The sequence below is a fragment of the Marmota marmota genome, unplaced genomic scaffold (genome assembly GCF_001458135.2).
Source record: "Marmota marmota marmota unplaced genomic scaffold, marMar, whole genome shotgun sequence".
Taxonomy (NCBI): domain Eukaryota; kingdom Metazoa; phylum Chordata; class Mammalia; order Rodentia; family Sciuridae; genus Marmota; species Marmota marmota.
The window spans coordinates 12,150,820-12,162,402 of NW_026000068.1; the positions used below are offsets into that span (position 1 = coordinate 12,150,820).

At 43.9% G+C, this 11,583-nt stretch overlaps 1 long non-coding RNA gene across 2 annotated transcripts in view; it reads left to right on the forward strand.

Annotated features, from left to right (window-relative positions):
- LOC125619977 overlaps window positions 1–10,718 on the forward strand; it is a 37,408-nt gene extending 26,690 nt beyond the window's left edge. Inside the window, exons 4-5 of one of the 2 annotated variants that reach the window (XR_007351556.1) lie at window positions 1,742–1,864; window positions 2,443–2,852. This is a non-coding gene — a long non-coding RNA (uncharacterized LOC125619977). Of the gene's footprint in view, window positions 1–1,741; window positions 1,865–2,442; window positions 2,853–10,078 lie in introns of those variants that run through there. The other variant, XR_007351555.1, reaches the window with a different exon arrangement.
- The last annotated feature ends 865 nt before the right edge of the window (window positions 10,719–11,583 follow it).

The window sequence follows — 11,583 nt, forward strand, 5'->3', positions numbered from 1 at the left end:
CCTGCCCCCCCCCCCCCCGCAAAGGCTGAACCTCCAAATGTCATCATTTTGGGTTTAAAATTGGATATTCAGACCGTAGCCCAAAGACTACTTACCTTTCTTGGAAGCAATAGAAAATTCCTGCTTAAAGAGTCTCATTTATAGAAGTTTTGAGCAAGGCAGCAATAATTTCTGGATAGAGTGATGGGTAAGAGGTGAGGAGAGGGAGGAGAATAGAGTACTGCGTAGGCAGGCCAGGGTCTGTAGCTGAGGGAACAGGGCTTGCAAGAGTTTCATCAATAATGGGGACACCCAGAGTGAAGATGAACAGACAGAGGATAAAAATACGGGGAAGGCAAATTTCACCTGTTGATCTACCTTGAAGCAAAAACCCAATCCAAAATAGACACAAAAACCACACACACACACACCACCACCACCACCACCACCACCACCACCATCACTACCACCACCACCACCAAACTCTCATGAGGTCATCACAAATGGGCCAGTTTCTACGTAGAAGTAGCAGATGAGCTGTTGGAATTCCTATAGTTTCTCTAACTCAGAAAGAGTAGTGTCACAGGGCTGCCTCTCTCGCTATCATCAGGTGATTGGAATGACAGATGTGACAGCTATAGGTCATACCAAGTGTTCCCCTGCCCACACTTCACATCACCCAGCCCGACAGAGCAAAATTAATCTGGTGCCACAGCTACAAAAAGAATATCATCATGTAAGTGGTAGCTCAGAAGATACACTAACCAGTGATGCACTAACCATGACCCAGGGAGCCTCCATGTGGGCCGGGCTGACCTCATCTTTATTGTCCCCCAGGTGAGTCATGAATCATTGTACCCTGTAAACTTTTGACACATTTTATAGCCAAAAGCATTTGCTGCCATGATAGTAAAATTGCCCCTCATTGCTAAGTAGCTCAGAAGTTAAAAGCCACCTTTATGCAGTAATGATCTTTAGAGCCGCATTGGAAAGATCGTATGTGATTAAAGTCTCTGGGACTATGTTGCAATGTAATGCTGTAATGGGTTTATTGTTTCTGTTGTATACTGGCTTTTTTTTTTTTTCCTGAACCAGTTACTGTGGAAATTAGTGACGGTCAAGTGTCAAATCTGGTAATGTTCACATCTATCTGTTTTTGATTAATGATAGTTGGCAAAAGAGATAATAGTCCAGGAATATCATTTCACTGTGTGACAGACGTGATCCAAGGATAGACACCAAATTTATATTGTGTTCTTGACTTGTAGGGGAGGGGGGGATTGAAGCATTTGTAGATTTTGAATATAAGCAGGTCTCTTGAGTTCAAAACACCAAGAAGATGCCCTCAGGATCTGCCTCCTTGGCGTGCACTTGAAGTCTGGCAATATGATAACAAGTCAGAAGGAACTCCTGTTCTTTGTGGGTTCATAATCAAGAAGGGGTATGAGAGTCTTTTGTGCATAACTCTAGGAAAAGGTAAAAAATGATGGAATGCTGCAGAGATACAGAGGAAGCCAGAAGAGAGGTTTCTATCGGCTGGGAAGGATAGGACAGCTTCGCAACATGTAGGGTTTGCATTGAACTTTCAGGGATGGGGTCCAGAAATACTATCTAAAAGCATTTCTTAGGCATTAAGTAGGGCAGATGGAGACGTAGTGCATTTCTTTCAGATGAAACGATGTGTGTATGAAAGCACAGGGTTTTTTCTGTGGGATCCTCTGGGGCAGATGAAACATGGGGTTTCCTGTGATGCCTATTGCAGTGTTTTGTTGGAAGACAGGATGGACTTAGACTCTGAGCAGCTTTGAAAATCAGACCCAAGAGTTTGATTTTTATTCTTCACGTTATTGCTGCAGACGGACACTTTTGTTTGCCTATCCAACAGGTACTATGCCCTTTTTTCTTTGCTAACAGGGCCATAATGATCATGAACTTCACATTGTATAGTCCGGGAGGCTTTATAAAGTGTTTTTGCAGGTGTTTGGCTAGAAAAATGGGGCAGCAGGCTGATTAGTCCTTTATATAACCCCGGAGACAGAATGGAAAGATTTTTAGACATCTAAGAATCAAAAGGAAGGCTGTGAAGACTGGTAGAAGTAGGACACACCTGAAACCCTCCAGAATAAAAAGCATGCTCAGAAGCCACTGCACAAAGTCCCAGAAAGACAGCTGCATCCTGATTGTGATAAATGATGCCAACACATTTATTTCAATTTGCATCGTTCTAATGGACAGCTTAACTCCACCACGGAACTAAAAGGGTGGGTGTATGGTTTCTGTTCCCTTCATTGAGGAAATAAGAGGAAGGTTCTTCCTTGAGCCTTCCAAGGAAGCAAAGTCCGGCTGCCACCTTTTTTTTTTTTTCTCCCTCTGTGAAAATAGTAAGTTTATTGGCTTAAAAATGAGTGCATTCTTCTTGTATTTTCAAATGATTTGCATACTTCATTTTATTCACCCACACAGCAGAATCATTGGAAATGAGAAGACAGAAGAATGTATGGCGTTTATACAGTCTACACTGCTGCACAGTCAGTGTAGACCAGCCTGGGACTCTGACGGCCCTGGATAGGCAGATGAGCTGTTCGCTTGGAAGGCTTTAAATTCTAGTATCACTCCAACTCCTGGGGGACACTGGGCTTCTTGGTCATCTGCATCCTTAGGACAGGACAGGACTTCAATGAGAGAGCCTAAAATGTCTCAAATAATTGTAAGCATTTCATGGTGATTCTCCATAAAGAAGGCTCAGAGGCAGGAAAGTCACCTGCTCCTAGATCTCTTTTTATACACCATTATGGTTTAAATACTTAAAATTTATTTTAGACAGGGTCTTGTATAGCTCCCTGGGGATTTTTTTTTTTTTTTTTTTAACAGCTAGGAGCTGGCACGGTGGTGCATGTCCATAATCCCAGCAACTAGGGAGGCTGAGGCAGGAGTGTGGCAAATTCAAGGCCAGCTTCGGCAACTTAATGAGGCCCTGTCTCAAAATAAAAATTTAAAAGGGCTGGGAATGTGGCTCAGTGATTAAGCATTCCTGGGTTCAATCCCCAGTACAGAAAGAAAGAAAGAAAGACAGGAAGGTATCTGGTCAAATGAGTGTTTGTGGAACGCCTGGCCTGCTAGAAAGTTCCAGTTGGTCCAGTCCTATTGCCACTGCATTGTACAACATGGGCCCCTATTTGGGACGTCTTTAGAACCTGTGAGAAATACTCTAGAAGCCCCTCCTGGATGGCAAGCAACACTTTTTGAAACAGGCTAAAGTTGGATAATCAAGTGAAGAGTTCCTCCTTGGGCACCAGCTGAGGGGTGGCATTAGCAAGGAGACTGAGCTCTAAGGCTAGGGGCCAACCTGGAGAAATGGCAGCACCTCGCACCCCCTCCAGTTCTGAAGAGCAAGCTCCCACTGAAGTCGAAGGCGAAGTGCATTTGTGGGCGAAGAATTAGAAGGCTCTCTCGGGTGGAAAATATTTTACATGCTCTTGCTGCAGCCAAGTGCCTCAAGGAAAAAAGTTTAAAAGAAAGGAGTTTCCACAGTCTTCTGCCTCAGGGTGTTTTTGAGGACAAACACATACAAAGACAATAGGTACTTACTAAATTCTGCTTTCCTTCTTCCTCTTCCCTTCTCATGAAATGGGAATGGAGTCTAACATTTCAGGTGCCACACCCCAAAACGCCTCTTCTGGTTTCTTCCGAGGTCCCACAATGAAACCAGGACACAGGCAATACAGCTGCAAGAAGACAGGCCCACAATGTATTTCTGGAGGAGGAGGCCTTAGAGTTCTGGTGAAATCCCATGTTCCAAGTCAAATATCACAGCATCTTGATTTTGGCCTTGCAGCACCCAGATCCCTGAAGAATAAATTCCTGTTGTCACTGAGTTTGTGGTAATTTGTTAAGGCAGCCCTAGGAAACTAGGGCAGGGACCAAACACTGCAATTAAAAGATGGGGATTATTGTGCTGGAGGAGAAGCAACTGCAGGCTGTTTATATGACCTATACTTTATTCTTTTTTTTTTTTTTTTTGAGAGAGAGAGAGAGAGAGAATTTTCAATATTTATTTATTTTTTTAATTTTCGGCGGACACAACATCTTTGTTTTTGTATGTGGTGCTGAGGATGGAACTCGGGCTGCACGCATGCCAGGCGAGCGCGCTACCGCTTGAGCCACATCCCCAGCCCTACTTTATTCTTTTTATGTTTTAAAAGAATGTTGAATATAAAATAAAATGGAGAATAAAAAAGTGCGGAATAGTAGAATATGGAGAATGGATTCTCTGCCATTGCAACTTATTTTTAAAAAGTACATGTTTCCTTTCTCTTCCCCTCTCCCTGCTCCTCCCTAATCTCTCCCTCTCCCTATCTCAGGCAGAGTTACCTGTCCTTGAGTACACACCCATCATGCAAATTTTGGGTATGGTACCAGAAGATCTCAGAAATGAGTATCTCCCAAAATAACAAGTGAATCACAACTCCAACAGAGAATGTAGGCTTTGAATTGTCTCTTAAAAAGCCCCCTGTTCCCCCTGATGGGCTGGGACAGGGAGTCCCCTGTGTTTCTCCTTTGCTGGCAAAGCAATAAACCCACTTTTTACTTTTTCTCAAAACCATGTCCTCCTTATTGGATTGGCATCAAGGACAAGGACCGAGATTTCAGCAACAAAACCAACAGAGGCTGCTGTGGCTGTTAGTGTCAGATCAAGCTGACTTCAGGTACGGCCTGTCAAGAAAAAGAGACGTTTCTTATGGTGAAATAACTGGTCAATAGAAACTCCCCAGAGTCCTGAAGTGTGCACAACTAGTAAAGTAGCTTTAAGCCACTTGAAGCTAAAGGGGTAAATAAACAGACCACATTGTTGCTGTGGTTTTAAGAAAAAGGAAAAAGACGACTTATTACTTTGCCAGCAAAGGAGAAACACAGGGGACTCCTGTTCCAAAGGCTGTGATTCTGCCCATCAGCAGGAACAGGTTTTTTTTTTTTTTTTTTTAAAGAGGTGATTCAGAGAAAATAAAATTAGGGAGAAGAGAGATCAGGAAGGAGAAGATCAAGGAGGAGAAGATCAGGGAGGAGAAGGTCACAGAGAAGGTTGGGTAAAGAAAAAAACCATGTAGTTTCAAAGTCACAAGGGATACAGTCAGAGTATCAAGTGAACCCCTACTACCCCATCATTGCTACGATGTTCACAGGGCTCCTTTCTCAGTAACTGATAGAATAAGCAGGAAGAAACCAAATTCACTACACAGAAAGGATTTTGAAAAAATTTGAGCCACAGGACTGACCAACTTTATCTTAATGACTGACATCAATATGTAACAGGGGTCCACTTTCTGCATTGAATACGGCCCTGGCTGTCTGCCACTGTGACTGATTCTTAAAACTCACTTGTTTCTTTCTGTCCTCTCTCCCTGCTCCTCTCTAATCTCTCCCCATCCCTAATTTCAGGGGAAACAGGATTACTTTTCTTCCCCATCCTAGGCCAGTAACCTGTCTTTAAGCACACGCCCAAGTCCACAGGAACAAAGTAATTCAGACTTTGGGGATAGCAGAAGATCTCAGGAATGTTTCTCTCTCAAATTAACAATGGAATTACAACTCCAGCAAAGAATGTGGAAGGCAGACTTTGAAGCACTTCTTTAAACCACGCCCCCTTTTCCCTGGTGGGCAGAATCACCCGAGTCCTCTGTGCTTCTCCTTTGCTAGCAAAACAATAAAACTTGTTTTCCCTTTTTCTCAAAACTGGGTCCTCAATACTGGATTGGCATGGGGACAAGGACCGAGCTTTCAGCAACAAATTGAGCAATGAGATCAACCACTGCAGAAACATCTCTCTAACCTCCAACAGATAAACGGCCATGGCACTGTGTCTTCCCAAACACTGACAGATTTCTGATCTACTTTACTGTCAAGGAGATGCCTCTTTGCTCTAGTGAAACAGACTGTCTATAAGGACTCAGGGATCGCTGGCAAGTTACCCACTTTATTTCCTATTCCCCACTGTGATGGTGGATGACATTAGCACCACCCAGGAGGGAGAAAGAGACTAGGACACTTGTAGGAACTGAGAGGTGAAGAAATATATAAATTCTGCAAGATCAGAATTAAATATAAACATTGATTTGGGAGAGCCGTGGGGAATAGTGGTCAAGACGACAAAGCAATTTGAGCAATGTAGCCGAAGAGATTGATAACCAAGGAGAGGAGTCAGAGTCCAATCCAGGACGGCCTTGCTCCTCTCCCTTGAAGCAGGGCAGAGGGGAGGCTGTAAAACAGAAACTGAGATAAGGTTTGGGCCTGTGGAACATTAAGGGCGGGCAACTCAGGGGCTGAGAATGTGGACTTCGGAGTCGCTGCCCGGGTTTGAGTCTAGATCCACTCCTTGCTGGTTGTGTGACCTTGAAAAGGGTCGTAGCCTTTCTGAGCCTCATCCTCCAATGGAAAAGCTGAAATCACAATGGTACTAAGTCATGAGGTTGTTGTGAAGATCCAACAAGTTGACCAGGGGGTTCTGCTTCAGTCTTCAACTGCTTACTACTTCTGGGAGGAAGCGTGAGTGGGGGGAACTGCTCCAGATGCCCATCCATGCCCAGCAGTGGAGGATGTGGGTGCAAATGTTACCGCTGTTGACCGGTGACGAGTTCTTGCTTCCCCAATGTTGAAGAATAACACCAAAGAAGCACGCCGAGGCAAGGTCAGAGTAGAAATTAGAAGTTTATTAAAGGACAGCAGAAAAGACTTCTCCCGGAGGAAGAAGGGGACCCAAGAGGTGGAATCCGTGGAAGGGATGTTGTCTCCCCTTTTTATAGTTCTTTCAGTGATGGAATGTAGGTGGGAAGGCCCGCGGGGTGGGACACAGGTGGGCCAAAGAAGTAATCTGGTCAGGAAGGACTTCTGAGTCAGCACCTTTTTGCTGGGGGCTGTTCATTGACATTTCTTTGAGGTGGACTTTGGCCTAGGGCCTTTTCAGGACTTCATTAACATTCCATGAGTTGTCCTGCGTTTCCCGGAATCATTGCCAGCATGGCCTCCATTTTAGATTTCACTTGGTATTAGACCCGATTTACCTAACTACACTGACTACCTAACTTTAAATCTGGCTTCACAAAGGTGAGAGCAGTTTAGAGGCTCCCTGGTCAGTGGACCTCTGGACCATCTCTATAGTTTCAGAGAGCCCCAGGCATGTGGACTCTGGAGTATCCCCGTCCATGATCCCCCCCACCCAAAGAGTAAAAACCCACCCTGGGGAACCCTTCACTAGGCTTAGTAGGATCCTCTGTCACCTTCCCTTCAGTTGACACTGTTGGTGTTTTAAACCTAAAACTCCCCTCCCCTGATTATGAAGGCCCAGAATAATCGCAGCTTTATTTGTAATAGGTAAACATTTTAAACACTGTCAGTCAACAAGTGAATGGGTAGGTTAAGTATGGGATATTTGTTGATGAATACTCATGAGCTGGTTTGACACAGAGCACACGGAAGCCTCATGGTTAGTGAAGGGTAAGCTAGAAAAAGGAACACTTTTACACCACTGGTGGGATTGTGAATTATGGAAATCAGTGTGGACATCCCTCAAAAGACTAGACATGGAACTGAAAAACCAGCCTCTACCTCAGAGCAAAGCCTGTCTAAGGAAGGGGGCATGATCCTTGTCCTTGGAAAGACCCATGGAGTACTCCTAGACACATACCCACCCTGCTGAGTTGTTTATCTACAAATAACAGGAGAAATCTGCTGCTCAGGTGTCCCTGACTCAGTCAGGCTAGGTGGGGACCCATAGCAACCCCCTAGCAGCCACCAATCAGCATGAGACAGGAAAATACCTGGGATGCCAGATGACCTTCCCAGTAGTTTATGATGGTTGATAACATGTTGGGAAACCATGGAGTTCAGCAAGTACACCTCTCATGGCTTAAACCAATCAGTTCAAACGAATTCCCCTCTTGTACTAACCAATCACCCTTACCCATCTTGTTCCCGCCAGTGAATGTGCTAATCATGTTTTAGAGTTGTTTTATGATTTTCCCGTGGTGTGTGATGATTTGCTAAGAGATGCTATGATGTGTGTGAAGTCCCTGCCTTCCCCAAAGAGTGTATAAAACTGCTGCAAATCCTGGGCTTGGGGCCTCTCAGCGCCACCGGTTGCTGTGTGCACGCAGAGACAGAGCTAGCTCACAATAAACACCTCTTTGCTGCTTACATCCATCTTGGTCTCTGGTGGTCTTTTGGGGGTCCTGAATTCGAGCATAACAGAACCACCATATGTACCAGCTATACCACTTCTTGGTATTTATCCCAAAGAATCAGTCCTCATACTGCAGTGCCACATGCATACCAATGTGTATAGCAGCATAATTCATAATAACCAAACTATGGAACCAGCCTAGGTGTCCATCACAGATGAATGGACAAGGTAAATGTGGTATATAAACACAACAGAGTTTTATTCAGCCCTAAAGAAAAATTAAATTATGTTATTTGCAGGAGGGCTGGGGATGTGGCTCAAGCGGTAGCACGCTCGCCTGGCATGCGTGCAGCCTGGGTTCGATCCTCAGCACCACATACCAACAAAGATGTTGTGTCCGCTGAAAGCTAAAATCTCTCTCTCTCTAAAAAAAATGTTATTTGCAGGAAAATGGATAGAACTTGAGAGCATCATGTTATAACAGGGGTTTCACTTGATGCTTTGACTATACCCTTGTGGCTTTGAAACTTACATGTTTTTTTCTTTTTCCCAATCTTCTTTTCCCTAACCTTCTCCTTCCGGATCTCTCTTTTCCCTAATCTCATTTTCTCTGAATCCCCTCTTTAAGAGCCCTTTGTTCCTGTAGATGAGCAGAATCACAGCCTTTGGGACAGCAGTCCCCTGTGTTTCTTCTTTGATTACAAAGCAATAAACCTTTTTCCTTTTTCTCAAAAATCATGTCCTCATTATTGGATTGGTATCAGGGACAAGGATAAGGTTTCGGCAACAACATTAAATGAAAGACACCAAATTCAAAAGACAAGGGCTGTATGTTTTCTCTCATATGTGGAAGCTAGAGAGGAAAAGGAAAAGAAACGTGGGGGATCTCATGAAAATGAAAGGAAAACCAGTAGAGTAGAGGAAAGGGATGGGAAAGGGAGGAAGGAACAGAAAGGAGAGATACTGGGGAGTGACACTGGCCAAGTTACATTGCTACATTATAACTACGTATGACTACGTAACAAAATCCCACCATTATATACAATTTTTGTTCACCAATAAAAAATGTAGAAAAATAATAATAAAAGAAGAAAATAAGCCACAGTATGAGAAAAAAAATTTACAAAAAATTTTGAAGTACGCAAAGAGCAAGCAGCATTAGGGTTTTTTGGTTCAGTGCTGGGGACTGAACCCATGACCTACCTATGTGATAGGTAGGTGCTCTATCAATGAGCTACACCCCAGCTCTTTTTATTTTATTTTGAGACAGATTCTTGCCCAGTTGCCCAGGTTGACCTTCAACTTGGTGATCTTCCTTGTATCACCCTCTGAGTAGTGTATGAAAGAGGGAGCCTCTAGAGAAGATACGAGCTCAGACTAGACGGATGGGTACTCAGTAAGACGGGGTGGGACTGGGAACAAATGGGACTCAAGCTTCACCCAGGGCATTCAATTCCTTTCTTAAATGTCGGAAACAAAAACAACAGTTAATTGTTGGCCCCGGGGGAGGGCCGTTATTTTCCTGTACTTTCCTCTTTTTTAAAAGAAACCTTTCTTGGGGCTGGGGTGGTGGCTCAGTGGTAAAGCGCTTGCCTAGCATGCATGAGGCACTGGGTTCTATCCTCAGCACCACATTAAAAAAAAAAAAGAAAGAAAATAAAAATAAAGTTTTATTTTTTAAAAAAACCCTTTCATGCCCATTGTGGAAAATTCAGAAAATAAAAAGAATTTTAAAAAGTAACTAGTATTCAGGTATAATCATGTAATCACTTTACCCCACTCCGATGTGTGTGTTTGAAATGGCACTGTATATACAGTCTTGTAAGATGAGCTTGAGCATTATGTGTTTGTTACATTTTCTCATGACATTAAGTGTTCTTCAAAGACAAGGTTGTCAGCTTCTCTGCCCTCTCCCCCACTCCCCAGAAGCTTGCTGCGGGCTCCTGCCAAGCCAGCACTGTCGTCCTCCAGCTGCCACTGTGACCATCTACCATCAACCACCATGAGCTGTTCTTCTGCATTTACAGTGTTCCGGGGACCCTGGCCAAGCAGTGCCTGGAGGTGGAAGGGACGATGATCAGTAGGACAGAGGGTGACGCCAAGGACTCCCTCGTGGTGGAAATGCTGGGGCTCAAGTTCCCAAGAGGGAAGGTTCTCAAGCTCAGTGACCACTGCTGCTGCAATGCTGAGCATCGCTAGCAAGAAATCCGCTTCAGAGGACAACCGACAAGAAGCACATGGAGGGAAGAGTACCTGAAATCAACCAAAGGTTTAGCTGAAGTCTAGAGACCAGACAGTGGGAAGACTCCTGACAGAGGCTGCGGAACAAAATAGTGCATCCTTGTTAACTTCAAAACCACCTGATGGGCTGGCACAGTGGCACATACCTATAGTTCTAGTGGCTTGGGAGGCTGAGACAGGAGGATCGCGAGTTCCAAGTTAGCCTTAGCAATAGCCATGTGCTAATAAGCAACTCAGTGGGACCCTGTCTCTAAACAAAATATAAAATAGGGCTGATAGGGCTGGGGATGTGGCTCAGTGGTTGAGTACTCCTGAGTGCAATTCCTGGTACCCCACACCCCAAAAGACAAAAACAAAAACAAAAACCACCATATGGTTGTTGGTGGAAATGAGGATCCGGATGTCACGGCTATTCTCTGGGGTGACTGGGACGATGGTATGGCTCCATGTAGGCTTTTCTTTAAGGAAAAGGTTTAGAAATGGAAAGATGTGAGCAGATTTGGCAATTACTTTGGATCTGTCACCTGTCATTACTGGTGGCTGCTTGTCATCCACATGTTGCCAGGCTCAAGACAAACAGGTCTCATCTAGCACTGAGCTCTTCCTTTATTTTGACCATGATCGATTTGCAGTGGATGAATTGCTTTTAAATTAAAAAAGAAGTGTCATGTATGTTGTCTAAAAATAAAACACATTTAAATCACCCAAAAGATGATTATTAGTGCTTACAAAACAATTCCTCCTTTGTACATACTAAAATCTATTCTGTTATTTGTCCACAGCTGGACATATACACTGTTTCCACCTTCTGGTCACTTCAAATAATGGGGCTGTGAATATTGTATATTTCTGATTATTTCCTAAGAAGTTTCTAGGAAGAGAATTATAGTTCAAATGCATGTTCCTCACTTAAGACTATTGACATCTGTTGACAAACTGGTTTTGTAAAAGGTTAGAGCCCTTCACTCATTTGTCAGGAGTAAAAGAGATGCTTACTGATTTTAAGGTCCTTTAACTGGATATGAGGATTCCTAAACTCACCCCATCTCTAGGGCTAATTTGTTTTTCCTGGTCCTCTGGGCCTGTTTTTGTTTGGATTTCCCCTAGCAGTAGTTCAAAACTCAGGAAGGGCGTGGCTTCCGGCTGCAGCACAGCCTCAGTGGGCGATTTCCCTAATAGTTGCTCCTGTG